General features: G+C 49.5%; 1 long non-coding RNA gene across 2 annotated transcripts; it reads right to left on the bottom strand.

Moving 5' to 3' along the window:
* On the bottom strand, positions 1 to 24,517 carry LOC132248782 (uncharacterized). 2 transcript variants are annotated; one of them, XR_009460181.1, is made up of 4 exons: positions 21,460 to 24,139; positions 18,603 to 18,711; positions 4,376 to 4,526; positions 1 to 762 (listed from the first exon to the last, which is right to left on the bottom strand). It is a non-coding gene; the product is annotated as an uncharacterized LOC132248782 (long non-coding RNA). The 2 variants fall into 2 exon arrangements; XR_009460182.1 differs by lacking the exons at positions 1 to 762; positions 4,376 to 4,526 and adding an exon at positions 24,210 to 24,517 and having other exon boundaries at positions 18,191 to 18,711; positions 21,460 to 23,837.
* Positions 24,518 to 26,034: the final 1,517 nt, after the last annotated feature.

The following is a 26,034-nucleotide window of genomic DNA, read 5'->3' on the forward strand; positions in this document are numbered from 1 at the left end:
TGACTTGAACCCTGCCCCGGCACTGCTCTCCTCCGAACCGCAGCGCGTGGCTTCTGCCCGGCCCTGCTCCGTCCAGGGAGACGCGGGATGGACGCGGGAGGCTGTCCCCGCACAGGAAAACTGCCCGTCTTGGAAGGCGCTGCCAACCAAGGCCTTGTTAAATCCCCAGCGGGAACGGACCGACTGTCAGGAGCTCTCCGTGGGATAAGAGGCTGTCAGCATGCCCGCTGCAAGCACCGCGGCACTGCTAGCGCCATAAGCCATGCCCAGCACGGTCGGTCGGTGATAACACCAGTCCGGAAACTGCCTCCTGGGAGCCTTGAAGACGTGTGGAGCTTCTCAGTTCAGGGGCTGCTGCTAACCAATGCAACAGCCGCAGCAGCAATGCAATGACACAACTAGCAATGGTTGTGGGGCTGGCAATACTAAATACCATGTAACGTCAACGGGAACGCTTTGTCACACGCTCCGAGAAGTCGCACGTTACGGCGTCCTAAGTAGCAGTGCTGACCCGCCCTGTGGTTTTCCGACAGAAAAACATGCGATCTCCCCAAAAGTCTAGACCCACTTCACACGTATCGGGGGAGGGAAAAGCCATGAGAAGCTTATCATATAATAGAAAAAATCAGCTCTAAGGACATGTGCTGTAAGAGGTACTTTTCAAATGTAAATCGTGGAACTCACCAGGCAGCGTAGATGAAAACAGGATACTTTCCCCGCAGTCATCTTAACGGGTACGCTTGTTTTACCGTCAGGATCAACCTAGGAGATGTTTTGAAAAAGGAGTAAGAAAAGGAAAACTCAACGAGAACTAAAATGAATATAGGGACAGCACATAAGGAGAGTAAACCACAGAAAGCCAACCAGTTACGGCCATCCGACTGGCGGCCTGTGGGCTGCGTGCAGCTCCCAAACTCCCAGTCCCAAGTCTGCTTGCCCCATCGCTTCGCTGCTGCTGCTGCCACCAAAATCCCCTTCCCTAGCCCAGCATCTGCTTCCTGCGTGCCCACTTCCCCCCGCCACCCCTTGTGCACAAGGGCCAAGGCAGGGCGGCACGGTCCTGGTGCAAGGGAGTCTGTGGCTGGGGAGGTCCTGCAGACCCCTTTCAGCTCGTGCAGGAGGCGGCTCTGGTGGGCATGCAGCCCCTACAGCATGCGGATAGGGGGGCTGCAGCCCCAGCCACTCAGAAATTGGACGGCTCTGTTGTCAAACAAGACGTTTCAGGAAGCAGCGGTTCTAAACAGAGAGCAGTTACTGGAAAACAAAGGGTAGGGAAGGGAGGAAAAAGAAAGGGGTATGAAGCGAGCTCGCTTACAAAAGCTTACGCACCTCTGATTGACTTAGTCAATGAAAGGGTCACGAACAAACTTTAAAACTGGATCAACAAGCTTTTAAAGTGGATTGTCTTTTAATGGAGGAAAACGTGGGCAAAGATGGTTTTTCCCTTTCAGGCTGGCAGAGGTCCAGGGATGCTGGGGGACTATGTGTTAATATGAATCTGGAGAGGGTCTGGGTCAGAAGTACAATAAACCAGTTTAATCTAAATCAGTTCAGTCTAATACTACATCCATCCAGGCTTATCTTAAACCCGTTTCGGCAATTTTGAAAGTGGCTTATGTGCACCACCCTTCTGTTGTGTTCCAGATCTGAACGTGTTTCCAATCTCTCAGACCAGCTTGTGTGTAATTTCTGTCCCAAGCCTAACAGAGGAGTCAAGAATTTAACAGCTAACGACACTACTTGCTTGAAGAACATACCAAATTCATCCAGCAAATGTACTTGTGCAAAGCATGTGCACGTAACAATATACGTTTATATTTCATGCCTTTGAATGGATACGTTCCTTAGGGAACACGTGCACATTTGATTTTTCAGCAATGAAGTTCTTCAAAACTAAGATGGGAGCCAGGTTGTTCCCTCCAGTCTGTGCAAAGTGGAGGATGAATGCCCCGATCTCTCTGCCAGGGGCCACAGAAGGGTAAATCTAGTATTAAGTAACATGAGCATCAACCACTCTTCAGCCAACTGACTACCAAACAAGGAAGCTGCTCAGACGTAACCCACTTGTTTCTCCAAATCAGTTCAATTTGTTGCAGTTTACCTGCGGGGAACAGGCTAGAGAGTCATCCTTCCTCCATGCATGAACTGCCCAGGAGCTCATCCACTGGGAAAAGACAGGGAGACACACACTACTCCTGCCATGCCTCAAGGGGAATTCCCTTTGGCTAAAAACAGACCCAGGACTCTTCCTCCCCCTCTTGGCTCCCTCAAGAGTCTTTCACTTGGGGATCCTACAGGTAAAGTACCCCACTCCCTACCATAAGTACCTGTGACCCGAGATAACAGGACTCCTGGGACAACTGTGACTAATCCATGCTAATTTTCATTCAAGCCTCATGTTTAAATGACTTCTCCCTCCCTCCCCTTTTGATAGGAGTTAAAGACCAAAGATAAAGCCCTTGTTTGCTTTCTGCCTTAGGTACTTACTAGTGCTCCTCTCTCACTGCACCTTTGCGGAGCCTGGAGCGTTAGCTAACAGAAGAGGTTCTGCAGACTAAACAAAGTGTAGGATTTTCCATGCAGCATGTGTGCACACGCACACACATGCACACACACACGCACACGCAAGCTTGTTAGGTTTTCCAGCATAGCTCCAGCAGAATGACACTGTCAAAAAGTGGGATGCAAGGAAGGGGGAGGAAATGCAGAGAATTACGCGGTCTGTGGATTCCACAAGCTCAAAATGCATGATATTACTTCACTATAATTGAGCCAGTATTGTTCCAAAGACTAACTTAGGAAAAACAGGTGCAAAGGAAAGACCGATTCCTAAAGTGAACTGAAATTATTTCCTCCTCCGTAAGTTAACAGAAATAAAAGGAAAGAAGAAATGCCTTTCAACTGCAGTTTTGACTGTAGCATAACAAACTTCACAGGTGGCCGTGATGTTTTAGCCTAGAGAGAGTGAGGACTATTTTTACAAAGAACGATGTTATGTCTGAAATATAACTGCTTCATAGATTCACAGATGTTAGGGTCGGAAGGGACCTCAATAGATCATCGAGTCCTACCCCCTGCATAGGCAGGAAAGAGTGCTGGGTTTAGATGACCCCAGCCAGATACTCATCTAACCTCCTCTTGAAGACCCCCAGGGTAGGGGAGAGCACCACCTCCCTTGGGAGCCCGTTCCAGACCTTGGCCACTCGAACTGTGAAGAAGTTCTTCCTAATGTCCAATCTAAATCTGCTCTCTGCTAGCTTGTGGCCATTGTTTCTTGTAACCCCCGGGGGCGCCTTGGTGAATAAATACTCACCAATTCCCTTCTGTGCCCCCATGATGAACTTAAAGGCAGCCACAAGGTCACCTCTCAACCTTCTCTTGTGGAGGCTGAAAAGGTCCAGTTTCTCTAGTCTCTCCTCGTAGGGCTTGGTCTGCAGGCCCTTGACCATACGAGTGGCCCTTCTCTGGACCCTCTCCAGGTTATCCTCATCCTTCTTGAAGTGCGGCGCCCAGAATTGCACACAGTACTCCAACTGCGGTCTGACCAGCGCCCGATAGAGGGGAAGTATCACCTCCCTGGACCTATTCGTCATGCATCTGCTGATGCACGATAAAGTGCCATTGGCTTTTCTGATGGCTTCGTCACACTGCCGGCTCATGTTCATCTTGTAGTCCACTAGGACTCCAAGATCCCTTTCCACCTCTGTGCCACCCAGCAGGTCATTCCCTAGGCTGTAGGTGTGCTGGACATTTTTCCTCCCTAGGTGCAGCACTTTGCATTTCTCCTTGTTGAACTGCATCCTGTTGTTTTCTGCCCACTTGTCCAACCTATCCAGGTCTGCCTGCAGCTATTCCCTGCCCTCCGGCGTGTCCACTTCTCCCCATAGCTTTGTGATTCATCATTGCTGCAGATAAAGACTGCTCTTTGTGATGCCCCTACTATAGCACTGCTATATGTCAAAATGGTGAAATATGCCCCCCAAATGTAATGAGAATATTTACATACTGTATTAGCAGGGGTGCAATACCTCAGCTTTGCATAACGTTTCAGAAAGTTTTAAACTCTACAAACTAAAAGAAACAGACATAAGGACAGTTCTTAAAAAGCCACTCCTGTGCCCCTGGCTCTGGCACAAACTCTTCTAGTTTCTATGCAATGCTCTGTGCAAGCACGTGGACTGTAACGTTTACAGCATTACATACTCTACCCAGGGTCGCAGATGTGTATGTATAACACAGTACCGTCCTCAATCTGCATATCCCGCACAGACAGAACGAAGTAAACAGCCCATTTGTCAAAAGTACATAAAATATGGTATTGAGAGTTCTTTGCTTTAATGTCAAAAGCTACTTAAAGAGGAAAATTGCTCTTTACCAGACAAGCTTTCTTTTTGCAGAGATCACATCCACTACTCCTTCCTTGGAAGAAATCTGGGCAGGATGGCACGCTGGAGACGAACTGGTTCAATGACGCAGCAGCTTTCCTTCTTGGGATGCAACCAAGGCACTTACAGAAAGCAAGGGCTCTAAATAAAAGAGAATTTAAATATAAAGGTTAAACTGAGGTACATTGAAAGGCTCAGTAGAGAGAAACAAGGTGAACAGGGGCAGCAAACAGGGCAAAGGAGACGAGGGAAAAGGAGCCAGGCACCTGACCCGAACTCCTGGAAGGAAAGTGAGCTGGGGCTGCCTGTACATCTGGGCATGTGCTCTAAGGAGCTGGGAGTGCTGCAAGCTGGGGGACTGCTACCTCTGTCTGACAAAAGTCTTAACAAGGCCCGGGGGGGGGAGAAAAGGAGACTCTGCATGACCAGGGGCAGCAAACGGGGCAGTTTGCAAACAGTTCATAAGTCAGTTTGCAGGTTTGAATGTGACGGTGACGGGTGTGCACACTGCACAGTACAGTCTTTGTAACAAGACTAAGAGCGGTGTAACTGTAAAAGTGTGGTTTGGACTGTCAAGCAAACCACAGCAGTCACAAGGCAGGCTGTCAGAGCAGTGCCTCCCAAACTTTTCCTCAGCACGATCCATTTATGGCCCCATTCCTCAGCATGACCCCTCCCTCCCCACCCATAGCCCCCCACCCCTGCCACCCCATCCCGCTGATGTTTCAAGCCCATTTGGGGTTGTGACCTACAGTTTGGGAACCACTGTGTTAGAGGTACACTTATATAGGTATTTATTTATATATAGAAATATGTTTTTTAAAGTTAGTTCACAGGTCAGTTTGCCCCCCGTTCTTTAAAGGGGAGCCTTTAATGTAAGTTCTTTCTTTAATTGAGAGTACCTAATCTACATCTATTTAGTGTAAGTCGGTAAAACACAGCAATTAGACCAGTTCTTGTGCTCCTTGCTTAACTGGAGTCCAGAGTGAGAGGGAAGTTGGAGGCGGCGTTTGCTAGGTAATTTATCTGGAAGCTCTCCCTCACCTTCCTTCACCGTAAACTTGGAGAGAGGAAGCGGGTTAGCAGGGGAAAGGGAAGCTTTTGGGACCAAGGAGCAGCACAGAGGCCAGTTTACAAGGGAGTTTGCTAGGAAAGGTCTGCTTGGAAAGAGGGGCGAGCAGAGAGAGGGAGCGGATTAAGAAACCCAGCGACACGCCTGGAAGACATCAAAATCCCCGAGCCACTGCCACTGCCAGCTCTCTCTGGGCTCCTACCTGTGAGGTGTCCACCCAGGCAGGAGCGGTCACCATCTACCCCACGGGGTTTGCCGCTGGCAGGTTCCTTTCAGTGACAGCGAGATGGGGGAGCCTGTGATGTGAGCCGCGCGTTCAGGTGGTGCCCCTCGGGAAGCAGGCGAGAGAGCTACAGGAGGAGGTGGCGAGGCTCCAAAGCATCCTCCACCATGACAACTTCATCAATTTGATGCTTGAGGATACTTCTACTGTGGTGACAAGACTGCCAAGGGCGGCACTAGAGAAGGAAGAGGACTTGAACGCCAAGGAAGGCAGAAGCTGAAAGCTTGTGACCTCTTGCAGTAAGGAGAAATATTCACGCCCACCTGCAGCGGTTTGCCTGGAGAAGAGACATGAAGCCCCAGCAGCAGAGGAGGAGCATGTTCCATCGGTGGCAGAGGCCAGGCCAAGCCTTTCCAAGAGAGGGAGGGTCGAGACCACTGCCACCAAGAGGAAGTGAAGGGTGGGGGTGGTTGGAGACTCCCTCCTCTAGGGGTAGAGGCGTCCGTCTGCCAGCCTGACCAGCTAGCGGATTTACCAATCAGGCCACGGTTCTCATGGGGGATTTCAATCCCTGACATCTGCTGGGAAGGCAATACAGCAGCGCACAGGCACACCAGGAAAGTGCTGGAGAGTGCTGGGGACAACCTCCTGGTGCAAGCGGTGCAGAGGCCAAGTAGGGGCCATGCTCTTCCTGACCTCCTGCTGACAAACTGAGAAGAATTGGTGGGGACTCAATCAGTGAATGGCACCGTGGGCAGCACCAACCACGAGATGACTGAGTTCAGGATCAGGAGGCAGACAGGCAGCAGGGTACGAGCCCCGCCCTTCAGAAAAGCAGACTTCCCTTCACTCAGGAAGTGCTGATGGGCGGGCTCCCCTGGGAGGCCAATCGGAAAGTAAAAGGAGTCCAGGAGAGCTGGCTGTATTTTAAAGAAACCTGACGGAGGGCACAAATAAACCATCTCAATGCGCAGAAAGACTAGCAAGAATGGCAGATGACCAGGTCGGCTTAGCAGGGAACTCTCAGCACGCTAAAACACAAAAAGGCAGCGTGCAAGAAGTAGAAAGTTGGACCAACGACTAGGAAGGAGCATAACAGTACTGCTTGGCATGCAGGGACGAAATCAGGAGGGCCAAAGCACACCTGGAGTTGCACCTCATGAGGGGCTTGGACTAGACGACCTCCTGAGGTCCCTTCCAACCCTCATTTTCTCTCATTCGGTGAACTCTTCCACTGCAGTTTCATCCACCGGTTTTGTTCAAATGAAAGAAAAGACTAGAGACAAATTGTTTCCCGTTACAAAAGCTGCACTGGCTTGTCCCCCTTTTTTTATCTGTTTACTTCTTCAAACAGTTGAAGATAGCACTCGCCTATGGATTATGGGTTTATAATTGCCAGGACCACCATTCAGCCCTGTTTTAAAAGTAAGGTATAGTTTACAACCCTCTGTTATAATAGGTGATTTTAATGAGACTGTATTTTTCTTAGGAGAGAGGCAAGAGTTTCTTAGGGTGATATTTTTTACTGGATCCACTGTGTAGTTAAGATCAAGTTAGACAAGCTTTTAAATGCAAGACAAGCTCAATCATTTCATTCTTTACAGCTCCTGAATGAATGCTACGTGGTACTAGTGATTTAATTGTCTTTAATATACCACTTTATTCTAGCACTTGATCTCCTGGCACCAAAATCTCCAAACACATCTCCTCCATATTATCTAAAAGGAGTAACAGAAACCTCGACATCCTTTGGGATGAGAACTGATGAGCAGAAGTTGTTTTATTTCTTTTTATTCCTCTCTTGTCCTTAATTGCCCCCTATAGTCCCAGGTAGTCCAGCAGACCTAATAAGTCTCTCACAGACTTTGTGTTTCTCATTTTTTTCAGAATGGACATATACAGTAACCACAACCTTCAATTCACAGTTAAAAAGTTAAATAGTTTAACAGATATTTTTCACATCAGAAAATATCCATAATTTTGAAGCAGCTCTTTGGACACTTCAAAAGGTTGATTAAAATATTACTTTGCATAACCATAATACTCCAGACTTGTCAGAACTGCACTGAGAACAGCTAGAATCCCTTGAAAGAGCTAATAACTCAGTGCATTGTCTCACCAGCCCAAACCCCTCATTAGCTGCATCCTTGGGCTGCTGCTGCCACTGCCACTGGGGGCTGGAAGCTGCACCAAGCTCTTCCCAGTGTGGCTCTGTTTGGGCATGGCAGGCGGCAGTGCTGGGAGTGGGGGCTATGGCAAATTATGGGGTGGCTGTAGCTCCCCCACCCGTAGCTACCGCTTTCACTGCTGCTGCTGCTGCCGCCACTGTCCTTCTCACCTGGCCTGAGCGCAGCCCCAGCCCAGCCCAGCCCAGCCCCCGGCGGCAGCCTGCCCTCACCCCGTGCACAGATCCGGGGGACACAAGCCCGCCCTCGGAATGTGTGCAGGAGTGAGAGCCACCCCTTCCCTCCCTGCCACCCTCGGACGAGCTGCGGCTCCGTCTCACGTCCTGCCCCAATTCAGCTGGGCAGTGCCTGCCCCAGCCCCACTCCCTCTCTCACTGCGGGGGACCTCAATCTGCGCCCCCCATGCCTCTTTCCTTCCCAACACCCTTTCACCCCCACAGACTTACCAGCCAAATGCTATTCTCCAAGCTGCCAGGCTGCATCTTGGCAATTGGATCAGTATCATCCAATATGGATGGTCTACAATCAGCCATCGGTATCGGCCCAAAACATCTTTATCGGTGCATCTTACTGCTAGTACATCATCAAGAATACATGTACAGTTTTGAAAATATCAATCATGACAGAGCACAATTTCAGAACTCTATAATTAACAAAGGTTGATAAAATAGTCTTGCACGTTAATGCCAAAACCTTGGTGAAGCTATTCATTAAGAGCACAGCACAACAGGGATTTAGGAGGTTACACTCAAACCTAATGTACGCTTGGTATCACCAAAAGGACAACTGAATCCCATCCACTATTAAACTGGTCAACTGACATATCTGGAGGGGGAAAAAGTTAAAATACAAGATTATTTTTTGTTCTTATTTGAAAATGAGCAGTCTCTCAGCTAATACATTCTGATCTATTTGAACTGTTACTTGAAAGCAAAAGTGAATGTGACTAATTACTAACAGTTAAGCATACACTAGTAGGTATACATTCTTGTCTTCATAAGAGTAAGTAGACACACCCAAACCCTATATACTTAAGGCAGTTGTGAGGTCCAGGAAGTGTACAAGAGGCAAGGATTGTTGTGGGTGATATCTTTTATTAGACCAACCGCATGGTTGGAATAGATTAGTCAAGGTTTCAAATGCAATGCATCCTTCAAGATATCACCCACAAAAACCCTTGGTCTCACATACCTCCTGGATCCTCACAGCTACAACATCATTCCAACAGCAGGAGAAGCAATGATTTTTTTGGTGATGTCTTTCATCAAAGCAACTCTAGTGTTGTGAGAGCTGTTAGATAAGCTTTCAGACATCAAGTGTCTTTCCTCAAGTCCAAAAAACCTTGTCCAACAGCTCTCCCAACTATACTAAAGATAGCACAAAAAATCCTTGCCTCTGACTCCATGTAAATGCAAACAGTCTGCTTGGAGGCACAGAGGAAAACTGTGAACTAGGTGTGAAGAGGAATTCTCATTGTAGGATACAAGAAATGCAGTAAAATAGTTCAAGCACCATGCAGGCTTACCCAGAGACATCAACATTTCCCACATACTGAAATACCTGCTATTTGAATATGAAGCTCAAAAGAGGAACACCAAAGCCTGGTTCCTACTAATCACAAGTTTATTGTCATGGCAAACAAAAGCGCAAAATAGTTCTACGTGGTAAAATATACAGTCCTCTGTAGAGGGAATAGGCCACTGGCTCTATCGAAAGATTTTCATTAGCACGCTGCAGGTTATATAAAAATTACCAACTTCTGTTTAATACAGTTTTTCAGACAAGAAAAACACACTATCAGGCTGAAGAGGGCAATTACTGCATTCCCTTCTGTGATAAAGACAAAGGTAGGAATTATACTTAATACAGAACAATTAACTATTAGACGTTACCGCAGCTTCAGCAGTTATTTCCAGTTTTAAATTACAGTCTGAGATGAGGAGACTGACAGATAATTAGAGGCAGTGAACTGGCCAATGTGCTGCAATAGCCAGTTAGAAGGGTAATCGGCTTATACTGCCAAATAGGAAGAGAACATTAAGGCAGTTAACATTTTATTTCAATTAAAACTTCTACAACTGACACTTCAGGTCCCAATGAAAAACTGCATCTTATAAGATAAACTGTTTTTCTTTCCCCAAACACAAGGCCTAAAAATATTCCCTAATCTTCACTAAAGATGTCCTTGATTCCTGATCAGAATATCTTGGTATAGCTATACCATTACAGGTTTTTAGTTTGGGGGAATACTATGAAACAAAAATATGGTTCAGTGGTAAACTGTGCAGCAATCCTGAAACACATTATGCCATCTTTACTTTGTGGGGGAGAAACCCAACAGCTCCATAGCTAAAGAAAGCCAAAATACCAAAACTTCTAATTCAGTGACTCTCCACCAAGGTGACTTGAGTTCCTCTAAAGGCAGCCGTAGGGTGCCACACACTCACCCTTAGTGCTGGCAGACAGGAAAACAGGATTCAGAAGTAGGGGTCTACCAAATTCAGGACTTTCGCAGAAACCATGAATCTGGTAGGTGCCTTGTGGAAAAGCCCAAGCTGAAACCCTGGCAGCAAGCAGGGCTGTGGGGAGGGGAAGGAGGGAGCTGGAAACGGGCTGGAAGCCCTGGTCCTGGGGGGAGTGGGGGGGAAGCAGGGGGAGCTGGACTGAGATTTTCTCTGCTGAGCATGACAGGCCCCTCCCACGTCTCCAATTGGCTGAGGGGCCCTGGAAGCCCTGCCCCTCACTGGAGATTGAGAGATGGCCATGGGTTGGGACTCCCAGGGCCCTTCAGCCAGAGGTGTGGGGGGGCCTGCCATGCGCCACCGTGAAAATGGTGACCACCGCTGCACTCGCATCACAGAGTCGGGGGGAAGCCCCTGCGAGCGACGTAGGCCCCATATTCATAAGGTAAAGTCAGAGATTTCCAGCAGGAATTCAATATTAAAGACATTCTGACCTGTCCTGGCTTTTCTGAGTTGGTTGCAACAGAAAATTGCCATTATTTTTCTGTAGTAAAAAAAAAGTAGAAGCTAAGACTTGGAATTTCCCAAGCTATGTCTTCAGTCTAAAAAGCTGAGGAACACAGTACTAATTAATAGCTGACTATGAAAAATCTTTATGAGGAAAATTTGGAGAAAGAGCAGCACAAGAACTACAACTTTGACAAACAGGATGTTAACATGCAAGCCAAGCATCTGTTTAATTCGTATTTTTACTTGAAAGGTTATAAGAAAAGTTCCTAACCATCAAAGAGCTACTCAGCACAGCTCACAAAGACATTCTCAAGGACCCAGAGGGACGGCCCTCCATCTTCAGGTCCCTCTGTGCAAAAATGAAGTTTCTTTCCTACCTATGGGGACGTTTTACCATCTTGTAACATCTACACTTTTCCCAGAGCCTAACGAAGGGACTTTGATCCCGAAAGCCTGCAGAAAAGGACAGTTTTCTTGCCATTTTCCAGTTGGTCTAATAAAAGGTATCATTTTGGAACCCAGAGTTCTAGTTTTTTGTATATAAGAAAAGTTAGCATCTTTGCAGTCATATATGAAAGCCCAGAGGTACAATAAGAGAGCTTGTGATTTGCACCACTTAGCAGCACTGTGAGCAATCATATAAATTAGAGGTGCACTGATACCTTGGTCTGATATCGGATCGGTACCAGTAGAAAGAAAACTGGCTGTATCGGATATCGGCCCGATGGGGCTGATAATTTGGCTGATAAATGCCTGTGCTGCGCAGTCACAGCACAGCACTCAGGAAGCAAGGAACACATCTGGCAGCATGGAGAGCTGCCTTCAGCTGGCACGTCCGGTGTGGTGGAAGGGGAGGGAAGCGGCATGTGGGGGGCAGATCAAGGCTCCCGCTGGTGATGGAGGGGGTGGGGGCAGGCGCTGTCCAGGTGGGGTGGAGAGGGGGAGCTCCAGCTTGCGGTGGGGGGAGGCGGCTCCCACTGCTACCTGCACTCTGGGAGGGCACGGGCGGGGGGGGGGGGAGGGGCGGGCGTGCCCCTTGGATCTGTGCACGGCAGGGTGGGCTGCAGCCGGGGCTGCGTGAAGCTCTTCTCGGTGGAAGCAGAGCCCTGGCAAAATTTGGGCTGGATGCAGCATCCTCCCAGCACTGCCAGCACCCACTCCAAGCCTAGCCCCTGCTGAGAAGAGCCCCACGTGGCCGTGGCTGCAGCCTGCCCCGTCCCACACAGATCCAGGGGGGCACATGTCCCCCCAGTGCCTTCCCGGGTTGCAAGCAGCAGTGACAGCCGGCTGGCCCCTCATCACGAGTTGTGGCTCCGTCCCCTCCACCCCGCCTGGGCAGCACCTCCCTCTGCCTCCTCCCTCACCACAGGCGGCGTCGATCTGCACCCCCGCCACGCCCCTTCCCCTTCCCCTTCCCCTTCCACCAGACTGGACTTAACCAGCTGGAGGTAGCTGTATCGGAAACCAGATCGGTATCAGCCAATATGCCTCCTTAAATATCAGCTATCGATATCAGCCCCAAAAATCTCTATCAGTACACCCCTAATATAAATTCATAACTTAAAAAAATATTTTAAAGGTATTATTTGGTTATTGTCCCAAAGTTCATTAAGTTTTTAATAAACATAAGAGTATCTTACTACTCAAAAAGAGCTTAACTAATTTCCTTTTTCTCTAAAAGCTGTAAAATGATCAGCAATTAATAAAAAAGCACAGCTTTCTGGGCAAAGTCTTCAAAAGCCAGAACAACACTGCATGTTGTAGTACAGTTTGATCGAGTGTGTCAGGAACTCAGCTAAAATGTCTTTAATTAATCCAAAAGCCAAGAGCAGATATATAGTGACTAAAAAGTGTACCCCAGGGGGGTGGGAGCAGCCGGATGCGGAGCAGGTGGGGGTGGCGAACGGTCAGACGTGGCGGGGGGTGGCAAGGGCCAGACAGAGCAGGGGCACGGTGAGTGGCAGAGCAGCGGCAGCGCAGCTTCTGTGGGCCCTGCTCCTGTGAGGCAGCAGGTGTGCTACATCTGCACCCGCCCCTGTACATTCCCTGGGACCTTTCAAATTACCTCCAGGGGTAGGCATACCCCAGATTGACTACACCTGCTTTAAGCAAATGCTCTAAAACACTGACAAAGAACGTTTTGCGTTTGAAAGCTTGTCTAACTTAATTCCAACCATTCAGTTGGTCCAATAAAAGTGATCACACCCAAAAATCCTTGCCTCTTGCATACTTCCTAGATCATCACAGGTAGAACATAACTCTACACAAACGAGTGCTCAAACCACGGGGTGCTCAAACATCGCTCTAAACAAAGGCATGCCAGGGCCCCATCCATCTGTGCAGAGGGAGGCAGGGGGCACGCCAGCCCCAAGACAGTGCAGAAAGGGGGCTTTGTCAGCCTCAACCCGAGCCCAAGGGGCTTGACAAGGCCCCACTACAGCGGCAGGTTGGGGGCATGCCCGTCCCCACAGCAGTCCCACGGAAGGAAGAATGGCCAGGCCTGAAACCAGCCATGCAGGGGAAGAAGGCAAAGCTCCAGAAGAAGAAGTGCAAAGTCCTGAACTTAGGACAGAACAGTCTCATGCACCGCTACAGGCGTGGGACCAACTGGCTAAGCAGCAGCTCCACAGAAAAGGACCTGGGGGTTACGGTGGACAATAAGCTGAATAGGTGCCAACAGTGTGTGCTTGTTGCCAAGAAGGCTAACAGCATACTGGGCTGCATTAGTAGGAGTGTTGTCAGCACTGAGGGAAGTCATTATTCCCCACTATTCTGCACTGGTGAGGTTACATGTGGAGTACTGTGTTCAGTTTTGTGCCCCCTACTACAGAAGGGATGTGAACAAGTGGGAGATCAGGAAAAACTTTCTAAGAGATTGGTGAAGTGCTGGGACAGCTTATCTAGAGAGGTGGTGGACTCTTGGAGGATTTTAAGGCCCGGCTCGACAAATCTCTGGCAAGATCAAATTAAGGATGGTCCTGCTTTTAGCAAGGGGTTGGACTAGATGAGTTACTGGAACCCCTTTCAACCCTAGTTTTCTCTGATTTATTAGAAACATTTGGAAAAATAGCAGTGTAAGAAACAAAGTTGGCGATGTAGCATCCATGGACATCTACATGCAAACAGCAGCTACGTCCCCATTGCAACACGCTCCCCTGGTATAGCGCGCCACTACGGTGAAGTAGCGGCTAAAAATAATCATGTGCCACACATACAGCACAGTAAAGTTGCCATAGTGACACATGTGGATGCGCCCTGTATCTTGTTAGAATTTGATTGAGCTTGTCAGTAATTCAGTTCAAATGTCTTTATTAAATCCAAAAGCCAATAGCAGAGATACAATTACTTTAAACAAATGCTCTAAAAGAGTGACAAGCTTTTTAGCTCAGCTCTGGTGGTGCAGTGGGTTAGCATGTGGTACTTATAAAGCAGCACTAGGAAGTGATGCCAAGGTTGTGGGTTCTGGCCTCCCCTACAGCATTTGACTTTCACTTGGGATGCTGAAGCAAGCATGTGTGTGCCCTTGGCTCCTGTTCAGTGGTAAGGAGCCAGCAGCAGCAGTAAGGTGAGCTGGGCGAGCTGTAGGAAAGTGGGAAGGGGTTTTCTCCCATCCCTATTTAGTTGAGGGGAGAGCAGGAGGAGTCTGAACTCTGCGCATCAGCATCATTGGCTTCAGACCGTGTTCAGGTGAGTGCACAGAAGGGAGTCTTAAGAGAACGTTAAAGCATTGTGGGTTAGGACACGGAGGTCAAGGGGAAAGGGACCTGGTGATGGGGGTCTGCTACAGGCCACCACATCAAGGAGCAGAGCTAGACTGGGAATGCTTGCGGCAGCTCTCAGAGGCCGTACAGTCTAGGGACATGGTTGTCATGGGGGACCTAAACTACCCTGACATTTGTTGGGAAGAGCAGTCAGCCGAATCCAACCGCTCACCTAACGCAGGAAGTATACGGTCCCACTGGATTTGGTGTTGGCTATGGGGGATGAGCTGGTAGGGGAACTACAGATTCGTGGTCACCTTGGGGACAGTGACCACCACTCACTCAATCAAATTCATCATACAGCGCAGAGTGGGTAAGATAATAATAGGATGGAGGTGCTTGACTTTAGGAAGGCTAACTTCAGTGTGCTCAGTTTAACCAGCGATGCACTGCAGGAGAGGAGTATTGGCGAGATGGGAGTCCAGGAAGGGAGGTCGTTCCTAAAGGAAGTGATCCTTCAGGCACAGAGGGAGATGATCCCAGTGCGAGGGAAAGGGGAGAAAGGGGCCAAAAAACTTCCTTGGCTAAACACAAACATCCAGAAGAGCCTAAGGGCAAAAAAAAAAAGACATATAGGTGGTGAAAGCAGGAGGAAGCTACCAAGGAGGAGTGTATCTACTTGGCCCGCACTTGCAGGGTGCCAGTTAGAAAGGCCAAAGCAACTACAGAGCTGAGGCTGGCAACACAAATTAAAGACAACAAGAAGTCTATTGTCAGGTATGTAGGGAGCAAAACGAAGGCGCAGGGCAGCACAGGACCCCTACTGGAGAAACAGGAGCAATTAGTGACAGACAGGGAGGACAAGGCTGAGCTATTCAATGAGTTTTCTGCCTCAGTGTCCTTGAACAAGGGTCAAGATCAGTCTCCTAACAGGTTCTTAGATAGGATCAGAGGGATACCAGCCTACCAACTGTCGGCGCTGACGTGGTGCAGAGTCACTTGGATGGACTGGATGTGTTTAAGTTAGCAGGCCCAAATGCGCTGCATCCGCGAGTACTGAAGGCATTTGCCGGTGTCATTGCAGAACCACTGGCACGGCTGTTTGAGCACTCGTGGCACTCGGGTCAGGTCCCAGAGGACTGGAAAAGGGCCAATGTGGTCCCCATTTTCAAGAAGGGGAGGAAAGAGGATACAAGTCATTATAGGCCAGTCAGCCTCACCTCCATCCTTGGAAAAGTCTTTGAAAAGATTATTAAGGATCATATTTGTGGGAGTCCAGCGGGAAAAATAATGCAGCAGGGCAACCAGCATTGATCCGTAGCAGGTGGATCATGCCTGACTAATCTGGTTTCATTTTATAACCAGGTCACAAAATGCTGATGCAGAAGTAGAGGTGGATGTTGTTTTTTTGGATTTTAGGAAGACCTTCGATACGGTATATCATCCCACTCTCTTAGATAAATTAAGAGGCTGTGACTTAGATGTTTACACGGTCTGGTGGGTGGCAAATTGGCTTGCGGGTTGCACCCAGAGAGTGGTAGTAGATCGGTTGGTATCGACCTGGAAGCATCTGGGTAGTGGGGTCCCACCGGGTTCAGTCCTCAGACCTGTACTCTTCAGTGTCTTCATCAGTGACTTGGATGTGGGCGTGAAGTGTGTCCTCTGTGCAAGTCTGCAGATGATACTAAATTGTGGGGTGAAGTAAACACTCTGGAGAGTAGGGAATGACTGCAGGCAGACCTGGACAGGTTGGAAAAGTGGGCTGAACACAACAGGACACAGTACAACAAGGACAAATGCAGAGTACTGCACCTAGGACGTAAAAATATCCAGCGCACCTACTGGCTAGGAAATGACCCTCTCAGCAGCGCAGAAGCGGAAAGGGATCTCGGAGTCCTAGTGGACTCCAAGATGAGCATGAGTCGGCAGTGTGACGAAATCATCAGCAAAGCTAACTGCACTTTATCGTGCATCAGCAGATGCATGACAACTAGAACCAAGGAGGTGACACTTCCCCTCTATGCAGCACTGGTCAGACCGCAGTTGGAGTACTGTGTCCAGTTTTGCGCACCATACTTTAAGAAGGATGTGGACAGCTTCAAGAGGGTCCAGAGGAGAGCCACTTGTACGGTTAAGGGTTTACAGGCTAAGCCCTATGAGGAGAGACTAAGGGATCTGGACCTCTTCAGCCTCCACAAGAGAAGGCTGAGAGGTGATCTTGTGGCCAACTACAAATTCATTAGGAGGCGCAGCAAGGAACCAGCGATGCTCTGTTCACCAGGACACCTCTTGGGGTAACAAGGAACAATGGTCACAAACTGACAGAGAGCGGATTTAGGCTAGACATCAGGAAAACTTTCTTCACGGGAAGGGTAGCCACAATTTGGAATGGGCTTCCAGGGGAGGTGGTGCTCTCCCCTACCTTGGGAGTCTTTAGGAGAAGGCTGGATAGGCATCTGGCTGGGGTCATCTGACCCCAGCACTCTTTCCTGCCTCGGCAGCGGGTCGGACTCAATGGTCTGTTGAGGTCCATTCCAACCCTAGCATCTATGAATCTATTAATTTATGAATCTTGTGTTTGAAAGCTTATCTAACTTAATTCCAACCATGCAGTTGGTCCAATAAAAGTCACCACACCCAAAAAATCCCTGCCTTTTGCATACTTCCTGGATCATCACAGCTAAAACACCACTCTTAACAAAGAGTGCTCAACCTTTTTGTCTGGTGAGACGGATGGACAGTGCCCAATCCACATGCAAGCAGTACGCAGTCAGTGGTTCCAATCTGGGGCCCAAGGAGTTCATGACAGGGCCGCATCCAGCTGTCCAGAGCGGGCTAGGGCACAGCCCAGTCCTGATCCAGCATGAACAGAGATTTTTGGCCAGCCCCAATCGAAGCCCATGGAGGGAGGAAAGGTAGGGGCATGACAAGAAACCAATCCAAAGGCAATGGGGGGGAGGGGGTGCCTCACCGAAGGAAAGAGTTTAGACAGGTGAGAAACGGCCAAATTTCCCAACTGTGGGGAGCCCAATGGGGCAGATATCATAGCTCCACAGGCTGCAATTGGCCCATGGACCAGAGGTTGAGCACCCGTGCTCTAACACTATCATCAAAACACTATAACAATATTTATTATGCTTGCCAGCATTGAATCCGAACACTTACAGCTGGGCTCGCAGGAAGATCCTAGCTATCCCATGCTGCCTGACTCCCAGGGAAGCTCACTAGCAAAGAATCCACCTCTCCCACCTCTTCCCCTCCACCCCCAGTCTCTCCCAATGTCATCTTCCGAGCTAGCCCACACACATCTAGCTTGTCATTCCCGACACACAACCTTCATTCCAGCCTGCCTGCAAGTCACTGCTTTGGGTGACTGGAGGCAGCAGGCACACGTGTGTCTCTGCACACACATCCCCATGGCCTGCATGCACCCAGGCAGGGTCCTGGGAGTAGCACCAATGGCTGGATGCAGCTAAGTGTATGATCAGTGGGGGTTGGAGGTCCGGGACTTGGGGACTGTGTGTGTGTGGGCAATGGGGATGGGTACCTGCCAGATATGGGGGAAGATAGCCGGGCGTCAAGGCTGCATCAGGGCAGGGGGGACGGGAGGGGTAGGCGCCTGCCCCTTCAGCAACAGAAGGAGGCATCGGGGGGAGCTGCATAGGTGGGCTGGTGGCACTTGGGCTGGTGCTCATACTTGTATGGGCAGAGCAACTGGGAGACGCTGCTGGGGGGACGCGCTGGAGGGACCATGACCAGGCTGCCTAGTGAGGCATGGCAGCCCCAGACCAGGGCGGGGGGGGGCCGCCACAGGCCTCCCCTCCTCCCTCCAGCCTGTGCTGGGGCTGGACTCTCTCCGCTGAAATCCGCACGAACTGCGGGACTTCGGCCCGAATGGCACAGGGGCAGCTGGGGGCTCCCTTTAGCAGGGCTGGGGGAAGGCAGGTGGGGACTGGCCACTGATCTTCATAAATAGGTCCTGGTACAAAAAATGTTGAGAACCACTGTCCTAGACCTCCCATCCCTTTAACGGGTATTTATTTCCTTGCCATTGTACACCCACCTTTTCTCTTACATTAGCATATCACTTCATCCTGCCAACTGAAGCATTTGGATTGTCTGTCTGGCTGCCTCTCTCAAGTCATACTTTCCTGAAACTGTCCTGCTTGAACCTGAGATGATAAAATAACACACTACCTATTACTTTACAGTTCTTAATTCCTAGATGTTTCATTTTTTTTAAAGTTACAGTAATCAAATACTCAAGTAAGTTAAGAGCTATGATGCTATGTGATTGCCAGGTCAAGGTTAAGTGCAGTTTTCGTAAAAACAAAACCCTTCTTTCACTAAATCAGATTTGCTTAGTATATAAGGGAACAGGTGGAAGAAATGGGGTGGTTTTTTTTCATCCCACACCTACACACTGCTCCTGAATTTAAAAGCCAAACTGACTTCTTCCCTATTTCTACATCATGACAGGTGGTAAAAGAAGATATTCTTACAGAATCGTTTTTCAGATTTGTTCTGTTCAATCACTTCCTCAAAGTCCCCCCTCCCTGTGTTTTTCCTTTTTGGTCCAAATCCTCCAACCAAGAGAGAAAGAGAACGGTCCCAAGGCTTAAAATTGTAATTTATCAGCATGAAGCTCATGTGTGTTTGCACAACAACCAGTGCAATCAGTGGGCTAATGTGGCCTACAAACAGTACCAAAATAAAACTAACCTGGAAAAACTCCAATATCCCATGCTGTATCTATTAAGTCTCATTTCCTTTGTTGGTTTACTCTAGCTAAGCAAATGAAGTCATAATACTAGATTGATTAGCTGCTTTAAAGGTAAGACCTGCCTTAGCTTTGCTGTGTATTTGTAAAACTAGTTTCACACCCCACTTCTGCAAATGATTATGCAAACATTTAGCCTCATGCGCTAATAGTCTTACTGAGTTTAACAGCTCATTTGTTGAAAACTATGCACACACAGACTTGGCCTTCGAATACTAATGGAGCTTTTTCAGACTATATCTTTTCAGGATAAGAACTAACAAACAGGCCATAGTGACAAATGCAGTTGCGTTGACATAAACGGGAATTTTCATTTCATTTACACACACCCTAAGTCTTTATTTGCATTTGTACAGCATCTGCTACAACAGAACTTTAGTCAGGATTGTCACCTCTCCTCATGGAAGGACGTACAAATAATTAACACAGTAATCAACTATCATGGTTAGCTAGTATACAGAATACGTAGCAGGGCACTGGGATGTGCCTGACCCTTTAGGAGAGCAAGCAGCCTGAGAGGCTACTTTTAGGGGGCAGGGGGGAGCTAATGAGGGACTCACCTGGCTGGAAGAGGGCTCAGGCTGGAGCTACATGAGCCCCGAGTCTGCACCAGTCTCTTCGTTTCTCCCCAGCTACTGCACAGTGCAGAACTCCTGGCTCCGGGTCCCTGAAGGGAACTGGATTTTGGCTGAACAACTCTACAGGTCTGGAAACAGAGGCAAGTTTCTTGGACTGAGGAAGACTGGGTTTACAGGCAAGTGGTCTTTATGTTACACCTCTAAAGACTGAGGTGTCTGCCAGACAGCGGTGATGTTTCTTATTGATTTATGTTTAGCCTTGAACCCTGGGGGTGCAGACTCAAGGCTTGCTTAGAGAGCCAGTATCCCAGGAGCCCTCACACTGAGGGTGGGACCCAGGGAGGGGTCCCAGAACTGAAAAAAGGCTGAGACCCAGATCACGAGGTCCAAGAGGCCCAGAGCCACCTGTGTCCAGGGCTGGGCGGTGGAGGGGTCTGGGAGCTCAAGGGGGCAGAGTGTATAAGAAGGAAGATCAAAGGGAGAACACCTCTGAGGCTTAGGGCGTGGTGTAGGGGAGGAAAAGGAACCACACCGTTTGCCCTTGAGGCTAGGTCCCTGTAGGGCACCTGTAGTCAGGCCGAGAGGAACCTACCAAGGTTGGATGTCTGGGTAGCGGCCAATGGGGCCTCAGACCCAGGGGAAACTTACTGGATTCGGGCTCACTCTAAGGCCTGCTAGCAGCCTCCTTGAATCAACCTGTAATATTAAGAGCAGGGCACGGCTGGTGAACAATGAAGAGGAAGTGACATTAGAGCTGGAGCCAGGCAGGAGCAGCAAGGCCGCTAGGGGTGTCATGGCAGCCCCTGTGGCTGTGAGCCTGTCACAGAGTACTTCTAGTTTTTCCTTTGAAAGGAAAATATAAAGTAGTGATAAAATTATGATCGCATAATCTGTGATTCCATGACTCGTTTCTTTAAAATTGTTTTAATGGACCACCGATAGTACAGTGCAGCCCCAACACAGCAGGCCAGACTGCCAGTGGCCAATACATTCACGGGCTGGATCCAGGTGTTCCTGCTCTGGCACGTGGGTGGGCACCATCTGGCCAGGTGGGGGACAAACTGGCTTCAACACAGCCCTGATGGGGAAAGGAGCTTGACCCATCCTTGTCAAGAGGGAAAGAAGGCTAGCCAGGTGACCCTGTAGGGAGGGGAAGAGTGCCTGGCCTGGCCCAACCCGGCCCTGCAGGAAAGGAAGGGGACACGGTCCAACCCTGATCCCGAAGTGGGGGAACGTGGCCCAGGCCCACGGGGGAAAGAGGCATAGCTTGGCTCAGACCAGCCATGCAGGTATTGGGGCTTGGGGATTTGGCAGGGGAAAGTGGTGGGGAGGCTGTGTTCATGGCCACCACTCGCTTGCTGCCAATTCCCCAGACCCATGGGGAGCCCCACAAGCCAGATGTGATCGCTCCATGGGGCTGCATTTGGCCCAGGGGATGGAAATTGAGCAACCCTTGTCTCGTAGATGCATAATACAGCAATTTATATTTGCTTACAGAGATAATTAATAAAACATAAATATCAATGAAATGTTAGTTAAAATCTCAAAAGATTAAAAAATACCTGTCAGCATTTTCATTTTTACACTCTGCCTTGTATGGATAGCCATTTTAATAATATAACATTAGGTATCGTTTTCAAAAGATCCTGCCTGTTTGAAAATATGCATAAGTGGAGCAGCTGTAAATGCTTCACAACAAGTCGTAGCGCTGAAAGAAGAAGAAAAAAAAGTTAATTTCTCAATTAGTGAATGAGTTCACATTTTGGACTCTAAAAATACCCACGGTTAGTTCTGTAGACAATACATTTAGAAATCCTTTCCAAGAGTTACAGAAGTTCCATGTCCAATACAAATCACCATTTCCAAAGATACTAACAGAGCCAACAAACAGTCTTCAAAGCAACCTTGAAAACAGCACAAGAAAAGCTGGAAAGCAGGGTTTGATGTTTTTCCACCACAAATCATACTAGCCTATCTTCAAAAAGGCCAAAAGGTTCCCAAACAGTTACGACTTTTATTCCCTACCAGCCTTTACTAGACCTGAACTAGCAGCTTAAAAGTCAAAACTTTTCATTCTATTTTTAATCCGTCTTGTTTTTTATTTTTTTTAAATCTATTTTTAATCTTTCTTGTTTCCCCAAGAAAAGCCATTTTAAGGATCCAATCCAATTGACACTGAGATGAATGGGAGTCTTTTCACTGACTTTACAGAGTACTGAATCAAGCCCAAAGCATTCGTAGTGGATGATTTCCTCTTTGGAACCCCGCCCCCCACTCCGCAAGGGAAATCACCTATCAGTTATGATACCACATACCAATGTAAGAGCAGAGACTCGCCAAAACAAAAGCAAAACACCCAACCTCCATCAATCAGTGTTAAAACAGAAACATGTTTCTAAGTATGTAAATCAGGAAAAAGAGGGGCTTTTTTCAGCATTGAGGAAATCAGGACTGTTAGTCTTAACTTTACACAGAAGAGCAATTTTAAAACTATCCCATACTAAACCCTAAGATTAATGTAAAAAGATGATACTATCTCACCAGAGGAAAGAGTTTAGACAGGTGAGAAACAGAACCTGGTATTCATGGAAGGGTAATTATTGGTTTGGCTAGGCACTTTTGCTCCTATTTGCTCTAATATAATTTCCCAACCTTAAAATACATTGTACCTTCTCTTTGGGTGTGCATCATACAGTATTTCATGACACTACTTTACCCATTTAAAGGTAAAAATCCCAGTGATACAACATTCAAATTGGAAGATTTAAAATTATAGCAAAAACTAGAATAAATATCCCCCACCACAACTCTGCCTAGATAAGTCTTTTGGTTTCTGTTGAACAAAAGAAGATTGACAAATATAATTCTTCCTACACGTTCAGGTTAACAGGAACAGAATGATTCATATACACTACGGTACTAAAATAACTGCATTACTGGACTCATTTTTGGCAACTAAACCTATTACTTATGTTCACTTGGAAATTTTAAAAGCCTTGGTGGGGTGATATAGTTGGGGTAGTCCTGCTTCAAGCAGGGCATTAGACTAGGTGACCTCCTGAGGTCCCTTCCAACCCTAATTTTCAATAATTCTGTTTAGTTTGAAGCATGGGAAGTTTCATTCAAGAAGTGAGAGTTTCTAGTCAAGATTTTTCCCCTCCCCCAAAATGCAGGAGCATGTGAAATCAGATTTTACTGTCAGTATTTTTAAAACATGATTACAACTGCTATTGCTAAATGAATAGATCCTATTAGAAAGGGAAGCCAAGCAACTTCCTATGTCAGGGAGCGGATATGTAGTAAATTAACTGGAATCAAAGTGGTTCCATAACTTCATCAAGCACTTTCTCCTTTCTTTTCCTATGGGCATGCATGACCATGCAAAGGGTGTGGGAAATAAAGTTTCAGGCCTCACCTAGCCAGATATTGTGCCTATTTAAATAAAATTGGTTTTAAAGTTATCAACACAAGCTACACCAAGAAAACCACCTGTGAATTGGTGTGCACTGCTTAAATTGACCACATTGAGTAAACCAGAGTTAAACTGGTTCCACTTTTTGTGTAAGCAAAGCCAGAGGCATAACCAGGAGCGTCAGTGCCCGGGGGAGACAGCGCCGAGCGCTGGAGCGGGAGGTGAGGAGCGTCGAGCGCTGGAGACTCCCTGAAAACCGGCAGTTTGTTCAGTAACGAACTAACTGCAACTTGAGGCCTTTAGGCCTACGCTGAATGAAACAAGGAGACAATTTCAGTCCTACTTAATGTCTTCACTGGAGCATGTCTGAAATCAGTCCCCATTAACAGGCATGAAAAATATACCCAGTTGCTACTGAAGATGCTGTCGAGAAAGCGATCATCGTGGCTTCCTGTACCTAGTACGGGGGTTTCTCAGCCTGTTTCGGCTCCAGGCGCCCGTCTGCAACTGGCCTGAGTTTTGTGGCACCTGCTTTTCACAACTAATTTCAGTCATTTTTTCATTATGAAAAATAGTAGACTGACTCCCACCCCTACTCACTCACTCGGTGTGTGAGCCCATGCAGCCACGTACATGCATGCACGTGTGTGTGTACGTACATGCATGCACACGCATCTGCATGTGTAGGTGTATACACGCAGTGCACCTGTAGCACATAGGGTACAGCGTGCCTGCAGGTGCATACTGCGTGTGTGTGCACGCAGGTGTGCGCAAACAGGCAGAAGTGTATGTGCACTGCCAACGCACTCTTTCCATGTATGTATACTGACATGCACACGTATGTGTATACGTGTAAAGTGTATATGTGCATATCTACACCCCAACCCCCCGTACAAACACCCGTGGGCAACCCCTCGCAGCCGAGGACGACCCTCTCTCAGCCGGGCCGCGTGTCTGCGCGGGGGCGGGGGCGGCTCTGGAGTGCGGACCAGACACACCGGGCCGCTCCTGCCCCCACCCCCCCCGCTCCTGCGGCTGTGCAGAGACCCGGCCTCCATCGTGTCGGTGCCCCGGGGTGTCGGAGCGGGCCTGAGGCGGCCTCGACACGCTTCCTCCGCCTCCGCTCCTGCCGCCGAGCGCGCGTGCCCGCGACACACCCCGGCCCTACCGGCAGCGGCGAGGCCTGGACACGGGCACGTGACCGCCGCCTCCCGCCGCTCCGGCCCGCTCCCGCCGCCCAGCCCGCGCACGCGCGAAACCCCCTACTCCTCCCCCCGCCCCTCTCCCGCTGTAGTTACGTGCAAGCTCCCATTGGCCGCGGCGCAGGTGGGCGGGCTGAGCGCGGGCGGGGCGGAGAGGCTGTTGAACCCCCGTCGTGTGCTGTGGGCGATGGACGCGCGGGGGGCGGGTCAGCGCGGAGGGGCGGGGCCAGGGGTAGTGGGCGGTCGGAGCAGGGCTGCGACAGGGTGTGCATCCCGCGGGGTAGGAGCGGGCAGGGCACGGGGGTGTGTATGAGGCACACCTACCGGGAAGGCACACATGTGCGTACCCCTGTGCAGGAGGATGGGCACCCTCCACCCCACCCCCACCCAATGCAGGAGGGCAAGCGCACACATGCACACCCCGTGTAGGAGGTTGGACAGGTGCCCACCCACCCCCTCCCCCACAGATTTCCCCTGGGGAGGCAGCGCCCAGCAGCCGGGCAAGGGCCTCCTGGGTCTGGCACCATGTGGCAGCTCCCCAGCACGGTCCTGGGCTCAGTCCTGCCCCTGCAAGCGGGGACGCCCAGCCCTGCAGCCGGCCCCAGCCCAGCCCAGTGCCCCTTGGCACGAGCAGCTTTGGGCCCTGGTGCTGCTGCCCGGTGCCACGGCCCCCCAACACGTGGGTGCTGCCTGGACACAGCGCCTGTCCTTGGCCCGGGATGTGGCTCCGGTCCAGGCTACATCCAAGGCCGTGTGGAAACAGGAGCGGCTCCTGGGGCTGGATCCGTGGGGCAGGAGCAGGGGCCGTGTCCTGGCCTGCGGGGCTGGACCCCCTTGTTTGCACTTGCTAGGGCTCTGAGCTCCCAGCTGCCCCCACCCCAGGCTCCACCTGCGTGAGGCCGGGCTCAAGCAGGGCCCCGAGTGTGGGGGAAAGCACGTGTGTGACTTGGTGGGAGCAGACGTGGGGAAGCAGGCCCCTGCTCCCTGTGCGCGCTGCTCTGCTGCAGCTGAGGCCGGGCGCCTGGGGACCGTCCTTTCTGTGCTGGGGGGCGCTGAGGCTCAGGCAGGGCCGTCCCGGGACTGGCTCTGAGGCCTATCACCTTCCCCTTCCTCCCGCCGTGGTTTCAAGTCATCACTGCTAAAATCCTGCACAGCTTCTGGTTGATTTTTATCAAGCCAGGCTTGCAAACCCCTCCCAGCCTGGGAAAAGGAAAGGAAAGGAAAGGAAAGGAAAAGAGAAACACTTGGCTGCCAGGGATAAACCGAGGAACTCCTCACCTGAAGGATCTCTCACAAGGAGGATCTGGAGGGACACTGCACTTCAATACAGATCCAGGAAGAGGCGACTGCCATTTACACCAGCCCAACCTAGCTACAAAGGACAAGCCAGAGTACGGCGCAGGTTCATCCTAGAAAACCGATCCACTTTTTATCTGCAGATCCAGAGTCTTTCCCTGCACCCATCAGCCTGGCACGCGAAGGGCACACGTCCTTGCAGCCCAGCCCGGGCTCCCCGGACACGG

The sequence above is a fragment of the Alligator mississippiensis genome, chromosome 1 (assembly GCF_030867095.1).
Source record: "Alligator mississippiensis isolate rAllMis1 chromosome 1, rAllMis1, whole genome shotgun sequence".
NCBI classification, from domain to species: Eukaryota; Metazoa; Chordata; order Crocodylia; family Alligatoridae; genus Alligator; species Alligator mississippiensis.